The sequence below is a fragment of the Artemia sp. Qi Xiang Cuo genome, chromosome 21 (genome assembly GCF_049724085.1).
Source record: "Artemia sp. Qi Xiang Cuo chromosome 21, ASM4972408v1, whole genome shotgun sequence".
Lineage (NCBI taxonomy): Eukaryota > Metazoa > Arthropoda > Branchiopoda > Anostraca > Artemiidae > Artemia > Artemia sp. Qi Xiang Cuo.
In genome coordinates, this window is record NC_142814.1 from 32,493,959 (window position 1) to 32,513,818 (window position 19,860).

Sequence of the window (19,860 nt, forward strand, 5' to 3'; positions counted from 1 at the left end):
GCGTCTCATATGCCATCTTCTATTCAAAGTACAAACTCCATAACTCGTAATTAGCAGGCCCATATATACGATCGATATGTCTTTGTATCCTTGGCAAAAGCCAAAACAAGAGACATTCAGGTTTTGTGATAAAAACCAGTTTTTTGACATGATGCCTATACATGCCACATTTCGATAGAGTTGTTTTTGGTTTAGAATCGGCATATCATCACCTTCGTATTAGCTTAAGAAACAAAACAAGTCTTGTGACGTCAGCTCTTAAACATGCCCCTTTTCGACAAGAATTCATTTTTGTTTCTATGCGGCCATGCCACACAAAAACCTGTTTCAAACATGCCACAAAGCGGCTGATCCTGTTTTCGACCGACCCACTTAAATGCAACAGTTTTTGAAAAAAAAACTCTTAGGATTTCAGCCGATCTTTTATCTTAAATTTGTTCTATACATAAATAAATTGTGAAAGGTAAGTTTCCTTTATTGTCTAAGAGAATCAGATATTGTATATACGCTGCATCGACAAAATGGCATCACATAGTGCCTTTTGATCAATGTAGCTACTTAACCGTACGCATATCATAATTTTAAGTCTCATAGAAGCTTAGAGAGCAAAATGGCCATTTATGCATAGAATTGTTACAACAATAGGTTTTCTCTTTCCCCATCCCTCCAAGGCTAAAATTAAATGTTCTTTATTTTCTCTCTGCTTTTCCTTTTCCGTTCTGAAAAGTTTCAACTCCATCGTTTACAAGTTGTCCCCAAGTTAATACAAATATATTACTTCAAAGACCAGATAGCACACAGCTTGTCCCCCCCCCCTTCCAGGTCCAATTTTAAATCTATTTGACCCTAAAATATTATCTCAAAGTTTCAAATTGATCCCTTTGGCCATTCCAAAGGTATTGTAAATAATTTGAAAAACCAGGTCCTTCTGGTTTAATATAATTTTTAAAGTACACGTGCTGCTTCCAGAGTAAACTTTGGTATTTTGGCCTAGCAGAAAATCCATAAGACATCACTCAAAATTTAATTCATTACGAACAAAAAGGTTTTTTGATCACCTCCGATATAACCCCCCCCCTCATCTCCTACACCCAACATAACATAAACTTTTTTTGCACCAAAGAATGATCCTCAATAGTTATGAGCTTATTGTGCACCAAGAATAAAATATGTCCCCCGTTTCAATTATAGAATTAAAGTTTAAAAGTAGACAACTTACTATTTGTACGAACATTTTCACAGGAGTCGTAGGAGTCAAGATATCCCTGCAGACATATTTGTTGAGCTTTTCAACCATTTTAAATAAAGCGGCTATTTTAAAGTTTGATCGGATACCATTCAGGTGGTGGGGCCAGGTAGGAAAATAGGGTATATGAGTGGTGCAGATTGCCCTTCAATTATTTTCGACTCTTAAAAAGGGCAATAGAACATCTAAATATTCCATTTAAACCAAATTTTATACTTAATATCCTTAGCCGTTCCCTAGATATTGCAGATCCGCCTTTTTGAATTTGAGAAATATTACAGATGCGCTCATTTAGTAATCTGAATGAACTTATTTTTTTTTATTTAATACAACTTCGTCCTCAATATTCCTTTGAAGTTTCATTTCAATACCGTTAGCTATTCTTGAGATATTACAGATATGCCATTTTGGAAGCCTGGGTACACATATTGTCTTTTTCTTTAGTTAAGCATCCTGCTTGATATTCCCCGAAAGCTTGAACCTAATTGCCTTATCTGTTCCTGAGATATTGCAGTTTCATAGATGGATAAATAAGTGTATTAAAGTCAAAAACACGGCCATGAACACAAAAAGAGCATAAATATAATAAACTTACATCGGCAATCATAGGCAGCGTCCTAGCGCTGCCTAAGTAAAAAACGATGTGGGTACAATGTGTTTTTTTCCTCCACCCGGGCACTTCGTATCGAAGGAGTTGTCGTAGAAACTTCGAAAAGGGCTCATTCGAATGGAAATTGGAGTAGCTAGTGCTCTTTTTAATTCCCCCAAACACATCCAATCAAAATTTTGAGATAGCCATTTTGTTCAGCGTAGTTGATTTCCAAATAGAAAATATGTTTTTGAGGAGGACATTCCCCCACAACCCTCAGGGCATGGGTTTTAAGCTATGCATTGGGGGCATATAAGGTTTTTATAGAGGGCGTTGTCGTAGAAACTTCAAAAAGGCTCATTCAATTGGAAATTCAAAGGGCTAGTGCCCTTTTTAACAGTCGAAAGTGATTGGAAGGCAACTAGCCCCCCCCCCCTCCCTCCAGGCCCATCATGTCCCCAAACACATCCAATCAAAATTTTGAGATAGCCATTTTGTTCAGAGTAGTTGATTTCCATATAGAAAATATGTTTTTGAGGAGGATACTCCCCACAACCCTCGGGGCAAGGGTTTTAAGTTATGCCCTGAGGGTATATAAGAACGATGTTGGCACAATGTACTATTTATTATTTTTTTCCTTTAGAGCAGGGCACTTCATATGGAAGGGGTCGTCATAGAAACTTCAAAAGGCGCTCATTCGATTGGAAATTTAGAGTTCTACTACCCTTTCTAACAGTCGAAAGTGATTGAAGGGCAACCAGCCCTCCCCCCACCAACGCCCATCATTCCCTCAAACACATCCAATCAAAATTTTGAGATAGCCATTTTGTTCACCGTAGTTGATTTCCAGATAAAAAATATGTTTTGAGGAGGACACTCCCCCACAACCCTCAGGGCAAGGGTTCCAAGTTATGCCCTGGGGGCATATAAGGAATTTAAAGAAGGTGTTGTCGTAGAAACTTCAAAAAAAGCTCATTCGATTGGAAAATCAAAGGGCAAGTGTCCTTTTTAATAGTCGAGAGTGATTGGAGGGCAACTAGCCCCCCCCCACGCCCCTTATTACCCCACGAACATCCAATAAAATTTTTGAGATATACATTTTGTTCAGTGTAGTTTATATCCAGGTAGAAAACATATTTTTGAGGAGGACACTCCCCCACAACTCTCAGGGCAAGGATTATAAGTTATGCCCATGGGGCATATAAGGTTTTTATTGAAATCTTTGTCGTAAAAACTTGAAAAAGGGCTCATTCGATTTGAAATTCAAAGGGCTAGTACATTTTTTAATACTCGAAAGTGTTTGGAGGGCAACTGACCCCCCTCTTAAGCCCACATTTTCCCCAAACACATCCAATCAAAATTTTTAGTTAGCCATTTTGTTCAATGTAGTTAAAAGTTCTGGAAATTAGGTCTTTAAGGATGACAACTCCTCCCCCCCCCCCAGTCCACAGAGCAAGGGTTGTAAGTTATGCCCTGGGGCATATAAAGTTTTTATTGAAAGCGTTGTCGTAGGAACTTCAAAAGTGCTCATTCAATTTGAAATTGAAAGGGCTAGTGCCTTTTTTAGTAGTTGAAGTGATTGGATGGCGAATAACGCCCCTCTCACGCCCACCATTTTCCAAAACACATCCAATCAAAATTTTGAGATATCCATTTTATTCAACGTAGTTGAACGTTCTGGAAATTAGGTCTTTTGGATTCAAACCCCCTCAGAGCCCTCAGTGCAAGGGTTGTAAGTTAAGCCCTGGGGGCATATAAGGTTTATATGGAAAGTTGTTGTATAAATCACAGGCAGCACGGTTCCGCTGCCTAATTAAAGAACGGCGACACTCGAGAACGAAACAAGAAACGGGGACTAAGTAAATAGGAGAACACTCTCCCACAACCCTCAGGGCAAGCGTTTTAAGTTATGCCCTGGGGGCATATAAGAACGATGTTGGCACAATGTATTATTTATTAATTTTTTCCTTTAAAGCAGGGCACTTCGTATCGAAGAAGTTGTCGTAAAAACTTATAAAAGCGCTCATTCAATTGGAAATTGGAGTAGCTTCTGCCCTTTTTAATAATTGAAACTGATCGGAAGGTGACTAACACCGCTTTCACGCCTACTATTTCCCCAAACACATCAAATCAAAATTTTGAGATAGCCATGCTGTTTAACGTAGTTGAAAGTTTTGGAAATTCGGTCTTAGAGGATGAAAACCATCCAAACAGATCTTAGGGTAAGGGTTGTAATTTATGCCCTGGGGGCATATAAGGTGTTTATAGAAAGCGTTGTCGTTTCCAAAAGGGCTCATTCAATTGGAAATCAAAGGCCTAGTGCCCTTTTTAATAGTCGAAAGTGATTGGAAGGCTTGACATTTTTCTAGTAAAGATCGGAGTTGGTATTATGTATTATTTTTTGTTGTTGTTGTTGTTTAGACCAGGGCACTTTGTATCCAAGGAGTTGTCGTAACTTCGAAAAAGGCTCATTCGATTGAAAACAGATAGGGCTGATGCCCTTTTTAATAGTCGAAAGTTATTTAAGGGCAACTAATCCCCCTTTCACTCCCACCCTCCCACTCCCATCTTCCCACGCCAACCCTCCCATTTTTGCTCATAAAGTTTAAACAAATCAAAATGGTGTAAGTGTATCTATGCTATTAAAGAAAGTAAACAGTTTTGTTGGTAATTGGTATCAAGTTTTCTATTTCAGGTCAGCTTGAGGAGGTATGAAACTAAATTAAACAGTACTAAGTGTGTCCAGATTTTTAAAAGGGTGTAGTTAGTCAAAAATTGCTGAAAATTTTTCTCCAGCATACAAATAGCAGGCCAAACTATAAAGTCTTAAACTATTAAATTCTGTTCTGGCCTTCCCAAGGCCAGAACAGAATTTGCACTTTACTGAAAAAATACAAACGAATGTGCATTGTCAGTTTAATATACATATACTGATATTTAGTAATCAAAATGTTCATATTATTAAAGTTATAAAAGTAAAAACATTTATATTTTTTTCAGTAAAAATGCAAATTTTGTTCTGGCGATGGGAAGGCATAGGGGTTTTGCGCCCAACTTAAGTTAATTTCTGCTCATTTTAAATTTGACTCTGTTATTTATTATAATTTCTGTTTGTTTTAGGTTTCATTTATTTATCGATGTTGATTTGCGGTAGTTTCAAGCTTGGTAGTTTGTTTGATTTTACTTTTGCTAATTTTTTGTTTAATGAGATTCCTTACTTTCCTTTTAAAAACTTATTGTGTGGAAAATGTTTTTTAAAATTAATTAAACTAAAAGACAGCGTTTGCATCGGGTATCCATGAAGTATCCAGGTATGCAATATCAAAGGGAAAGCTAAGGTTTTAAAGTTAAAACTGAGGGGATACTTCCAGTATCTGGAAATGTTGTTAAATAAAACGAGTAAAGCTTAACTTATTTTCAATTTAAAAGGTTTAAGAAAATAAAATGGAGAAATTTGAAATGAGGGGTCTAATTCCAAGTTAATTTTTAAGTGGATGGAAATACGAGCCAAGGTAACGTCACTTCAAATATAATTCTTATTGTTCGTTTGTTTATAAGCGGTAGTGATTAATATATTTGCAAAAAGTATTGAATGAGGAATTGTAATGCATTTCATTTCTGTTACTAAGGTGTTGAGGTCAAATTAATTTTTTTTAAATCGCAATTTTTTCAGTGGATAGTAAAAAAAATATGGGGGGAGGGGGGTGTCTTAAAGTTCTCGCTAACCACTTCTTATCAAAATTCAACGGCTCTTGTGTTTGAGCAGTCTTTCTTAAAGGATTATGACAAAAAGTCAAATTTTAGCGTAATGTGAGAGGGTCAACCAAGGGAATGCACCTCTCTCCCACATATATGGATTATTGTTTGTCAGTTTTAAGTTTGATTGCTGTTCCTTGCCTTCAGTCGAAAAAAACTTGTTTGTAAGTGTATGTTTCATTTAAGTGTTTGTTGATGATGTTCATTATATTTGTGCTTTTTATGATGATTAATTTAAAAAACTTTTTCCACAAAATAAGTTTTTCAAAGAAAAGTAAAGAACTCTATTGAACAAAAAATGAGCAAAAATAAAATCAAATAATCTACCAAGCGTGAAACTAACAAAAATCAGCATCGATAAATAAATGAAACCCAAAACGAACAGAAATAATAATAATTAACCGAGTCAAACTCAAAATGAGCAGAAATTAACATAAGTTGGGCTCAAAACCTCTATGCCTTCCCAAGGCCAGAATAAAATTTGCACTTTACTGAAAAAATATAAATGTTTTTACTTTTATAACTTTAATAAATCAAATAATATTAACATTTTGATTTCTAAATCAGTATTTGTATATTAAACTGAGAAAGCACATTCATTTGTGTTTTTTCAGTAAAGTGCAAATTTTGTTCTGGCCTTGGGAAGGCATAGGGGTTTTGCACCTAACTTAAGTTAATTTCTGCTCGTTCGAGTTTGACTCGGTTAATTATTGTAATTTCTGTTCGTTTTGGGTTTCATTTATTTATCGATGCTGATTTGTGGTAGTTTCACGCTTGGTAGATTATTTGGTTTTATATTTGTTTATTTTTTTAAATGAATTTCTTTACTTTTCTTTGAAAACCTTATTTTGTTTTGGTTAAATTTTAAGAGCAGAAACGGGTGGGTTGGCGTGGGTGGGTGGGAGTGAAAGGGGGATTAGTTGCCCTCAAATCACTTTTGACTATTAAAAAGGGCATCAGCCCTTTCTATTTTCAATCGAATGAGCCTCCGACAACTCAATCGACAACTCCTTCGATGTAAAGTGCCCTGGTCTAAACAACAACAACAACAAAAAATAATACATTATACCCACTTCGATCTTTAGCATAAAAATGTCATGCCTTCCAATCACTTACGACTATTAAAAAGGGCATTATGCCTTTCGATTTCCAATCGAATGAGCCCTTTTGGAAACGACAACACTTTCTATAAACACTTTATATGCCCCCAGGGCATAAATTACAAATCTTACCCTAAGGTCTGTTAGGGTGGTTGTCATCCTCTAAGACCGAATTTCCATAACTTTCACCTACGTTAAACAACATAGCTATCTCAAAATTTTCATTGGGTGTGTTTGGGGAAATGGTGGGCGTGAGAGGGGTGTTAGTCACCTTCCAATCACTTTTGACTATTAAAAAGGGCAAAAGTCACTCCAATTTCCAATTTAATGAGCGCTTTTCGAAGTTTCTACGACAACTTTTTCGATACGAAGTGCCCTGCTCTAAAGGAAAAAATTAATAAATAATACGTTTTGCCAACATCGTTCTTATAAGCCCCCAGGGCATAACTTAAAACCCTTGCGCTGAGAGTTGTAGGGGAGTGTCCTCCTCTTTACTTAGTCCCCGTTTCTTGTCTCGTTCTGGAGTGTTCCGGTTCTTTACTAAGGCAGCGCGATCGTGCTGCCTATGATTTATACAACAACTTTCTATGTGAACCTTATATGCTAGCAGGGCATAACTTACAACCCTTGCACTGAGGGCTCTGAGGGGGTTATCATCCTAAACGACCTAATTTCCAGAACATTCAACTACGTTGAAGAAAATGGATATCTCAGAACTTTGATTGGATGTGTTTTGAAAAATTCTGGACATGAGAGGGGCGTTATTCGCTATCAAATCTCTTTCAACTATTAAAAAAGACACTAGCCCTTTTAATTTCCAATTGAATGAGGCCTTTTGAAGTTTCTACAACAACGCTTTCAATAAAAACTTTATATGCACCAGGCCATAACTTACAACCCTTGCCCTGAGGGCTGTGGGAGGTGTGGTTGTAATCCTTAAACACCGAATTTCCAAAACTTTCAACTACGTTGAATAAAATGGCTGTCTAAAAATTTTGATTGGATGTGTTTGGGGAAAAGGTGGGCGTGAGAGGGGGGTTAGTTGCCCTCAAGTCACTTTCGACTATTAAAAAGGGTACTAGCCCTTTGAATTTCAAATAGAATGAGCCCTTTTTCAAGTTTCTACGACAAACATTTCAATTAAAATCTTATATGCCCCCAGGGCAGAACTTATAATCCTTGCACTGAGGATTATGGTGAATTTTTCTCATCAAAAATATATTTTATACCGGGAACTCAGATATGCTGAACAAAATCGCTATAAACAAATGTTTATTCGATATGTTTGGGGGACTGATGGGCGTGGGGGGGGCTAATTGCCTAAGTTGCATTTTGAAAGTGGTAAAGGGCACTGTCTCGTTGAATTTCCAATCAAATGAGCTCTTTTTGAATTTTCTACGAAAACGCTTTCTATAAACACCTTATATGCCACCAGGGCATAACTTAAAACTCTTACCCTGAGGGCTGTGGGGGAGTGTCCTCCTCAAAAAAACATATTTTCTATCTGGAAATAAACTACGCTGAACAAAATGGCTATCTTAAAATTTTGATTGGATGTGTTTGGGGGAATGATGGGCGTGGGGGGGGGGGGCTAGTTGCCCTCCAATAACTTTCGACTATTAAAAAGGGCACTAGCCCTTCGAATTTCCAACCGAAAAAGCCTGTTTTGAAGTTTCTACGACAACACCTTCTATAAAAACCTTATATACACCCAGGGAATAACTTAAAACCCTTGCCCTGACGGTTGTGGTGGAGTGTCCTCCTCAAAAATATATTTTCTAACAAAACATATTTTCTTATATGCCCCTAGGGAATAACTTAAAACCCTTGCCCTGAGGGTTGTGGCGGAGTGTCCAACTCAAAAAACATATTTTATATCTGGAAATCAACTACGCTGAACAACATGGCTATCTAAAAATTTTGATGGGATTTGTTAGGGGGAATATTTGGCGTGGGGGGGCGAGGTGCCCTCCGATTGCTTTCGACTATAAAAAAGGGTACTAGCCCTTTGAATGTCCAATTGAATTGACCGGTTTTGAAGTTTTTACGACAACACCATCTATTAAAACCTTATATGCCCCCAGGGCATAACTTAAAGCCCATGCCCTGAGGGTTGTGAGGAAGTGTCCTCCTCAAAAAAATTTATTCTATATGGAAATCAACTACGCTGAACAAAATGGCTATCTCAAAATTTTGATTCGATGTGTTTGGGGAAATGATGGGCGTGGGAGAGCTAGTTGCCCTCAAATCACTTTCGACTATTAAAACGGGCACTAGAACTCTCAATTCCCAATCGAATGATCCCCTTTTGAAGTTTCTACGACGACCCCTCCATATGAAGTGTCCTGCTCTAAAGGAAAAAATCATTAATAGTACATTGTGCCAACATCGTTCTTAGACTATATGCCCTCAGGACATAGCTTAAAACCATTTTCCCGAGAGTTCTGGGGGAGTGTCCTCCTCAAAAACATATTTTCTATCTGGAAATCAACTACGCTGAACAAAATAGCTATCTCAAAATTTTGATTGGATGTGTTTGGGGGCATGATGGGTATGGGGGGGGGCTAGTTACCCTCCAATCACTTTCGACTATTACACAGGGCACTAGCCCTCTGACTTTCCAATCGAATGAGCTTTATCTGAAGTTTCTACGACAACGCCTTCGACAAAAACCTTATATGCCCCCAGGGCATGACTTAAAACCGTTGCCCTGAGGGCTGTGGGGGATTATCCTCTTCAAAAACATATTTTTTATTTGGAAATCAACTACGCTGAACAAAATGGCTATCTTAAAATTTTGATTGGATGTGTTTTTGGGAATGCTTTGCGTGGGGGGGGTCTAGTTGCGATCCAATAACTTTTGACTATTAAAAAGGGTACTAGCCCTTCGAATGTCCAATTGAATGAACCTGTTTTGAAGTTTCTACGACAACGCCTTCTATAAAAACCTTATATGCCCCCAAGGCATAACTTAAAACCCGTGACCTGAGGGTTGTGGGGGAGTGTCCTCCTCAAAAACATATATATTATATGGAAATCAACTACGCTGAACAAAATGGCTATCTCAAAATTTTGATTGGATGTGTTTGGGGGAATGATGGGCATGGGGAGGGCTAGTTGCCCTCCAATCACTTTCGACTATTAAAAAGGGCCCTAAAACTCTCGATTTCCAATCAAATGAGCCCTTTTTGAAGTTTCTACGACGACCCCTCCATATGAAGTGCCCTGCTCTAAAGGAAATAATAATTAATAGTACATTGAGCCAACATCTTTCTTATATGCCCTCAGGGCATAACTTAAAACCGTTGTATAATTATCTTATTAAGTGTATAATTATCTTATTATATGTTATTATAGTTTTCTGAGACTTGTGGTCTACTTGGGACAACCAGTCCCATTAGAATATATATATATATATATATATATATATATATATATATATATATATATATATATATATATATATATATATATATATATATATATATATATATATATATATATATATATATATATATATATATATATATATATATATATATATATATATATATATATATATATATATATATATATATATATATATATATATATATATATATATATATATATATATATATATATATATATATATATATATATATATATATATATATATATATATATATATATATATATATATATATATATTATCAAACCTTGTATCAGTATATTTTAACTGAATAAAAGTATTGTATTATTGCCAACTTCTCTAGAATCTACAGCTAGTCTCTCGAATATACCCAGCTGATACGCCGCATTAGTCCGGTCATAGCTTAAGGCACGCTACCAAAGTTCAATTACCTTAGGGCCATAGTTTATCTCCCTTATAAAGGCAGAATAAAGGCATCTGCCACTACTTCACCTAAGTACCATAAAAATTACAATACCACAACTGGTGGCCGTTGGAAAAACTGGGCCGAGAGGACTAGAAAAATAATTGTAGATTAAAATAAAATGCCTTTACAAGAAGAAAAATGGCTTCCCTATCAACGGTACTTGAAATTGTAAAAATTATACCCGAATACGCGGAATTTTAATATCTAGATGAGTTTATCGAAAGACTTAAAATTTTCAAAAAGCTAACTGAGTCGTTTGAGGATAAGGTCAAAGAGGAATTTGTCGCAGCCAAATTAAATGAAAAGACCCAGAAACCCTTTGAGGCGCCTAAGGAAAAAGAGCCCAAAGACATTAGCATTCTAATTGAATATTTTAAAACAAGGTTCATAGAGACGAGTATCTACGAGAGCCTAAGAACAGAGGTAGTGACATTCAATACCTCAACTAGTATCAAGGAATATGCCGACAAAATTTGTAAATCTGTATGCTTACAGTTAGAGAGGGGTGGAACTGACGAGACAGTAAAGAAAGTACAATTACATACTTTTACCCAAGTGTTACCAAAAAAGCTATTAAGACTAATATTATCACGGAAACCTGAAAATTTAGAGCAGGCTATAATCGTAGTCAAAACAGAGGTAAAAATTAACGAGGCTATGAAAGAGTTTGATCAGATGTCAATAAATAACACAGAAAACCAAGAAAGTATAATTTATGAAAAGGGACAAAAGCGGGTGAACTTTGAGGAGCCAAATCGTGAACCAAAAAGGAGCGACGGAAGCCAAGGGTAGCCGTCTAGGGAAGTAACTGACAGATTCCACGACCTTGAGAGATTAGCAGCTAATAACTATAGAAAATATGCACCCCCACCAAAGACAGATAGTTGGGGAACCAGCAGTGACAGATCAAGAATATTTGGAAGTAACCAGGAAACCAACAAAGAATTTAAGAGAAAATTAAATTGCTATTATTGTAGCAAACCAAAACACTATGCAGCAGATTGCTGGCATAGAATACATAAAAAAGGCCAGACGTTCAAGACAAAACACCAGTTCAGAAAGCAGGGGGGCAGAAATTTAGGACGGCAGGAAAAAAATAATAATTTACAAACGCCGAATGATAGTTCGGAATTTAGGCCTAGGAATCAAATGGTAAACAATACCCAGGGTCAAAATAGCAACGCTGAAGAAAACTGGGATAAACCCAGAAACTTTTGGTCAAATAGTAGGCATTTAAACGGAGAAACCAGCCTTTAAGGGTTGACAGAGCTGTTTCCTTACAAAGACCCCTTTATAGTTTAGAATGTTGTGATAAAAATGCAAATAATAATAGTCTACCGATTTTGCGTTGTTTTAACATTGGGTGTTTTCAAAGTTTGTCATGCTTACTAGATACGGGTGCATCAAAATCATTAATTCGAGAGGAAGTTTTTAAGAGGTTTCCTCCTAGTGTCTAAAATCGCATAAGCTGATGCCAGAATACCCTGACATCAGTAAAGGGTCACAAGCTGACAATTTTGGGGGAATGTCCATTAAAATTTAACAAAGGGGATAAGGAAATAACAGTAACAGTGATAACGTGTAAGTAGCTACCATTTCCTTGTATTCTAGGAGTAGATGCTATCAGGAAATATGGGATCTATGGGAAACCATAAATGATGCAATAACCATAAGCCAGGCAAATGAAACTAATAGGCAAATTTGCGTAACAACAGATAAAGAGAGTGGCGATTCGGATTATAACCTAAAAATAAACGAAAAAATCATAATACAAGGGGGAACAACAGCTCAAGTTCTAGCAACATTAAATACAAAAGAAGGATGCCATGATAGGACGATACACCCTGAAAGAATACCCCACGATTTTCGTGGAAAATCAAGTTATTAAAATTGAAAATGGTATCACATATTTAAAACTATTAAATCTAAATAATAACAAAGTAAAGCTTACTTACTTACTTTACTTTAGGCGGGGAACAGACGAGGAACTGTCCTGCCTGGCACCAAAGGATCTTGGGATGACTTCCGACGACAACTTGGGCCTGCCGGCTGCAGCTTCTCCGGCGATCTTCAGCCAGTCTTTGTCCCATCTCCGACCGTGTCTCCTGAATCCTCCCCACGGTTCCAGGTCCTCCTTGAATTTTGCCACAGGTTCCTCTTTTGTCCTCCTGGTTTACGTTTCCAGGAGGGGGCTGGTTCGCAGACAAGGACGTCTCGACATATCGTACCTTCGGGACGGCGCAATGTGTGGCCGAGGAGCTTGGGTCACTCGAAGAGATTTCAAATTCAGAAATAAAATCTCTAAACAGTCCAGAATTAAGCGTAAATTTCACTAGCCACGAACAAATGCCATTAAAACCGCAACTAGAAGAAAAGTATGGAATGAAAAAACTGATTTTTTGCAACAATTTGATTTAAAAAATTTACCGGAAAACGTATAAACCCGGGTGGAAAATATTCTTTGGGATTTTAGATGGACTTTTGCAAGACACAAAGCGGATTACGGATTAACTCACTTTATCATGCAAAAATTATCAACACAGGGCCCTCCAATTAAAAAGTCACCGTATAAAACACCTTATCATTTAAAACCATGCCTGGACGGCCAAATATAGGAAATGGAAGAACAGGGTATAATTAAAGAAAGTGTTTGCGATTGGTATTTTCCACTAGTAATAGTCGGAAAAAAAGGTAACATCTGGAAGTTATGTATAGATTTTAGAGCGTTAAATGCCGTCACGGTAAAAGACGTTATGAAATTACCAAGAATTGATACAATTTTAGATTTGCTGGGAGGTACAAAATACTATACTAGTTTTGAATTAACAGCAGGATATTGGCAAATAGCTTTAGATCAAGAAACAAATAATAAGGCAGCAGTAATCTTAGACGTTGGAAGAACGTTCACATTTGAATGTATGCGTTTTGGATTATCATTTAGTCCAAGTGGTTTTAGTCAATTAATGAATTTCGTATTAAAGGATAATGAACCAGGAAGGAAAAAATATACCTTGGCTTATTTAGATGATGTAATTCTGTTTAATGAAAACCTGGAAGACCATTTAGTCGGACTTAGAAAAATACTGGAAAATTTCTAAAAAGCAGGCTTAAAATTAAAACCAGAAAAGTTAAAAATAGTATTTCCAAAACTAGTTTTTCTTGGACATCTTATAAACCAAGGTACTATTTCACCAAATTCAGAAAAATTTACAGTCATAGAAAATTTACAGCCACCTAAAGATCAAAAAAGCTGCTGATCAGTTTGTGGTTTGTTAAGTAATTTCCGACGATATATTAAAAATTATGCAACAATAGCAAAACCTTTGACAAACCTTTTGAAAAAATCAGGTAAATTTGAATGTCCAGCGGACGCATTGCAGCCGCTGAATGAAATAAAAAGGCAAGTATTACAGGCACCAATACTTAAACAACCAGATTTGTCGCAAGACTTCTGTTTACAAACAGATGCGTCGGGATACGGAATTGAAGTTATCAAGTATTTTACAATAGGTCGTATAGGTTGCATCAAGACGCTGGTTAACTGTAGGACAGGGAAAAGTCAAGACAGATAGTCCAAGTAATTGAGAGGCAAATGTTTAAATGGCTGGGGCACGGGTAAACATATTATTAAACATAAATTCGGAAGGAGTAAAATCAATAGTCCAATACACCAGCAGGTCGCTAACGGAGGCAAAAGAAAATATTCGACGGTTGAAAGAGAATGCCTAGCAGTTGTAGTTTTTACATAATATTTTCGCCAATTTTTACTTGGAAGAAAATTCATTTTATGCTTAGACCAAAAATCACTAATTTGGCTACATACGATGCAAAATACTTCAGCACGGCTGACACGGTGGATACTACGTCTGCAAGCATATTCATATACCCAATATATATTATAGGACCGTACAAACATTTTACCAGAATATTTGTCACGAAATCCTGATACGGAAGGAAATTTGATAACAACCATCCTGAACGAACTGGAAGGGGTGGAAATACTATCTAATGGAAGTATTTCGAATCATCAAGATAAAGATGATTTTTTCTTAGCGATGAAATCCTTTTTATCAAAAGGAACGGAACTGCCAGAGCACTTTAAACATTTTTTGAAGGACTTAGATAATTTTTATCTGGATGAAAGTAAAAATCTTTTGGTAAGACATTGCAGACCATCGCAAGAATATAGAAAAAAATACTTAAAAATTATTCCAGTAATTCCCAAATAACTGGAAGGAGAGATTTTACAGATGCCAAACGCAACTATTGGCTGTCACATGGGAGAAGCGATAAACTATTGGGAGACTAAAAGGATATTTTTTTTCCAAAAATGTACTCAAAAGTAAAATCTTTCATACAAATCTGCCAAGAGTGTGCCAAACAGAAGTCGCCACCAAAGACTCCTAGAGCCGACTTGGGTCTCTGCGCCATCCCTTTAAGGGCAGGAGAATTAATGTCAATAGACATTTTGGGAACAAGAGGAAGTTTATCAGTTTCTAGGAAAGGAAATAGGTGTGTAGTAACCCTAGTTGACCATTTCAACTCATATTTATACACTTTTCCAATTACAGACGAAAATAAAAAGCCATTGTGAAAGTTTTAGTCAACCGGCTTTTTTTGGAACACGGAATTTTTCCTAGAATTTTACTTAGTGATAATGGGCCATGTTTTAGAGCCTAATTATTAGACGAAATTATGGAATATCTGGGGGTAAAGCGATGGTCTACCTCGTCTTACATGGCCTCCGCTAATGAAAAAGGTTGAACGCGAACATAGAGAATTAGCTTACATGCTGGGGATACATGCAAGAGAGGAAAATGAAAATCGGGATGAACATTTACCATTCGTAATCTTTGCAGTAAATAGGACTTTATCACGTTCTTTAAAAGAAACACCATTTTTTACAACATCTAACATCCCAGAATTTGTTTAGATGAAATAAAAAATGATAGAATATATTAAAAACTAGACCAATATAAACAAGAAATGGTGATGCGAATGAAAAAAGCTATGGAACAAGAAAAAGACAAAATGGAAGATGCGAAAACAGAACAAAAAGAAAATATGACGGTACAAGCAAAAATAAGACAAATTATAGTTTAGGAGATTTGGTCTATGTATAAGAAACCAATCTAGAAGGGACAAAAAAGTTAAAACAGAAATAGGATGGGCCCTAGAGGATTGTTAAAATTCTATCAAATAACTTGACTCATGTTCTAAAACATCAGCATAATGAAAAGGAAGAAGTAGTACGCCATAATATAATGAAAAAAATTTCTCAAAACCATAGAAATCAAAGCCTATTCCTTCAGACGAAGAAATAGAGGAAACAATTTCACAAGTATATATCAGAAGACCATATGAAATCTCTGACCTTTTTAACGACCGCAACAGTTGGGAGGAATGCAAGGAGTGTTTAACCCAGTCTTGGCTACAAACTCTCCACAACAAACAAGAGAAAAAGGGAAATGTTCGATGCTCATCGGATACTAGCGATGAAAGCGTTAGAGTAGAGCCTCAAACACAACCTAATGGTTTAAAACGTGACAAACCAGAGGTTAAATCCAAAGAGGAAGAACATTTGGACGAAACCAATGAATTATCTGATTTTCATACATTAGACTCACCTAGAGTCTTAACACAAAAATGGCTTTTGGAACAAACACCTTCTACCAGACGCGACCTAACAGAATATAATTCTTCTACAATAATTCTTCTACAGAAACAGACATAACTAAACCTTGGCCATCGTTAAGAAAAACCTTCTTCAGAGAGAGATTATGGAGAAAAGTAAAGAAACCAGAAGGTCAGCAATAAATTCCTTCTTCAGCAGCACAAATAGCTAAATCACTAATGAAAAAGGCCAAACGTCATGAGGAACGAAGGCTAAAGACATTTGACGAAACAACAAAACCGCGCTCAAATTCAGAAACCTTGTAAACCACATGATAGAGACCACGGAAAAACTTGTAAATATTAAAAAGAAGAGAAAAAGAAATTTGGAATAAAAAATTCAGACCAGTAAACGGAGAAAGGGAGAATTAGCTTGGCTCCCAGTCGATTTGTATTTGAATAAAATAATAATAAACGGGGAAATAGAAAACGAGTAAAGAGCCTCTAAAGAAATATCTATATATTTTTTTATTTTTTAATCGGTATGTTAATAACGTCAAAATTTCCTTCATAATATATCAGATAAATACGGTCTGATAGTATAACTCAAATGGTTTGAAGCCAATAGTCCCTTATATCCCAACTAGTCTACAAATAGATTGTGTCCAGGAAGCAAATAGAAACTTTATAACGGGAACAATTACAAGGTGGCATTACAGTTAAAGTTATTATTAGTTGACTCGTAACTTTTAATGGGTGTAGTGAAAATAACTGAGTTATAAATATTCAGAACCAGAATTAAAAGGTTATTCTTTTGGTATGTATTGACGAAATTTTTTTTTTGGGGGGGGGGGGGTGTTTGGAAAAAAATCGTTTGTTTTTGAAGGGAATTAAAAAAAAAATAATAGGAAAATACAGCGAGAGTTTACATGAATCCGGACATGTATAAGCTAACTGTAATCTTATTATAATTAGTTATAGTCTAACATAATAATTTTCGGTAAAAACAAAAAAAATATTAAAGACAATTATTAAGCGCTATAAAGATTTAAGCGAAAGCTTAGAAAACAAAAACGTGCTACGTAAAAGAAACGAAAAGCAATATAAAAATAAATTACAACCTAAGTACTTACAAGGACTTAAAGGCCAACGACAAAAGCCATTTGAAATAAGCCAAAATTAACCCCATCGTCACAAGCAAACCACAATAATAGTTCAAGTTAATAATTTTAACTCTAGCGACGTATTGGATCTGAGAAAACGAACTGGCACAGGAGAACCCTAGTTTAAGCAATTGGTTTTCACCTGTGCCAACCCAAACACCCAAATCCCAATCCGTTGAACCCTAATACAAACTAAACTTATCCACTTTTTCTTTGAAAACAAAACATAACATTACACAACGAAAAACCTCACAGTAATGAACAGAATTTCATTCTTATAATTCTTCCTGATACCAGATTCAAAGTTATTTAGCCTTGCCAAGGGAATTATTTTCTCTCTTTCTTTGGCAAATAAAATAGTAATTAAAGCTAGGATAAAATTTGCAACCTGTATATTATAAAAATTGCATTTTTATGAAGAAATGAGAAATAGCAAATGAGGGGCAAAACTTAATTAAAAGTGTTCTAAAAATCAGCTGAAAAAATACATTACTTTTCTAACACGAACAATTTCGGACGAAGAAATTTAAATAATTTCAAAAAAAAATACATGTTCCAACAACAAACACCCCCCCCCCCACCTCTTAAAAATAAGGAGATAATGAATTTGACCATAGAAGGGCAATCAGCATAAAAACATGTAAAAGCTATTGAATAAAACATGAAACATATAAATATAGGCTTAAAAAAAGACCTATTTTACTGAAAAAGCGGAAAAAAAAACTTGAAAAAACCCTTAGGCCCCATTGAAGTGAATAATAAAAAAAGAGAAGGTTTGAAGTTGAAAATAAAGCAAGACGAAATTAAAGGACAAGAAATTCAACGGAGTCAGTTAAACTCTGTTATACGCACATATTGAACTGATCGAACAAGACTAGTACGAAAATTATACTAAATAGGTACAAAATAAGTAGCATTAATACTACGGAGCCACCGTTACAGTGGTTAACTCGGGCCGAGATTATTAGAAATATTGGAGAAATGCTCCAAGTAGACAGGAAAAATTATGCTTTCTTATGTGAGAGTCGTTTTAGGAAAAAAATAAAATCAATGCCTAAATACAAGAACACAAAAAGTTGGGTAGTTAAATTGAAAATTTTCATTATCACTTTAATTTTAAAAAATAAATTACTGTTTGCCATGAAGGCCAGGTATACTGTTATGCAGAAGGGCCACTTTGTCTGATAACAGAATAGCCCAAGAGAAAACTGTGGCCACAAATCAAAAAAAGTGTGGCAATACTATAAATATGGTTGCAGGTTCATAATAGTCCTTTTAGCTGTTGCCGATGACAGAGAACCTAGAAACGTTGTAACGAGCTACCAGAAGGCAGACCTGGTAAGCAAACCTTCAGGGTGCATGCACGAGTCATCTGATAGTCCAAAAACAGGTAAAAAGACGAATAGCTAAATTTTTAGCTTATCAAATCAAGCTGTAAATCAAGCCTTGTCTCAAAAGGACATTAAAGCTGAAAAAAAGAGATTACAGACAAATACATTTTTTTTTTGTAACTGTCTCAATCACCTGAAAATTCGAAAAGATTTAAAAAGCTCAAAAGTTTTAATAAACAAACAGGCATATAGTAAGCTAAAAACATTTAATGACACAAGTTGGTTCGAAATACAACCAAATTTGTAAAATAAAGATAAGGAAATGTATATAGTCGTATATGTAAAATTTATATAGTGGTACCAAATGTAATTGAGAAGATATATATAGTTTTAAATGTATTTTGTACAGAATTGTTATCGTAAAAAAAAATGCAAATATAGAAATGTAAATAGCAAAGTCATATACATGAACTATTACCAAGCCCTTATATAGAGGCTAATCACATTTCTCAATTATAGTGTATAAATCAATTTGATAGGCTTGATTTTTTATATATTTTAATTGCAATTAAGACTTATCAGATAAAAGTCTTGACGGACTTATTTAAAAGTTATAAAAAGAACAAATATTGCAGTGACTAAATAAATTGTAAGGGTACATAATTATTGTTTGTGTTTTAAACAATTAAGCTATTTAAAAACATAGCTTAAGTCATTTCAAATATCAATGTAAATATAGTGAATTAATATGTTGAGTATTTTGGTTTTTTATTTTGCTTTTTATAACATTCAAGAAGTATTCACCATTAATGCTTTATAAGCTATTAACAAAACACTACTTGGAATTAATTCCAATGCTGGTTTATACCTTTCTTTAATTTTTTTAAATACTTTAAGCTTTAACCAGTAGTTGAATGTTCTATCTAGTTTTGCGACTTAAAAAAAATACTTCTGTAAGTTATTACACAATGCTTGTATATATATACTATGTTTTTTTTTATTTTTATACTTAAAAAAATAAGTTTTGACTAGTGATTTAATGTTATACATAGATGTCTGACTTCGAGGCAACGTATAAATTTTTTTATTGTGAAATAATCCCTTAAGTATTAAGTTTGAAAAGGATAATCCAGAAAGAAACATAATGTTTCTATTTAAGCGGCATATTATGTTTAGATAAAAAG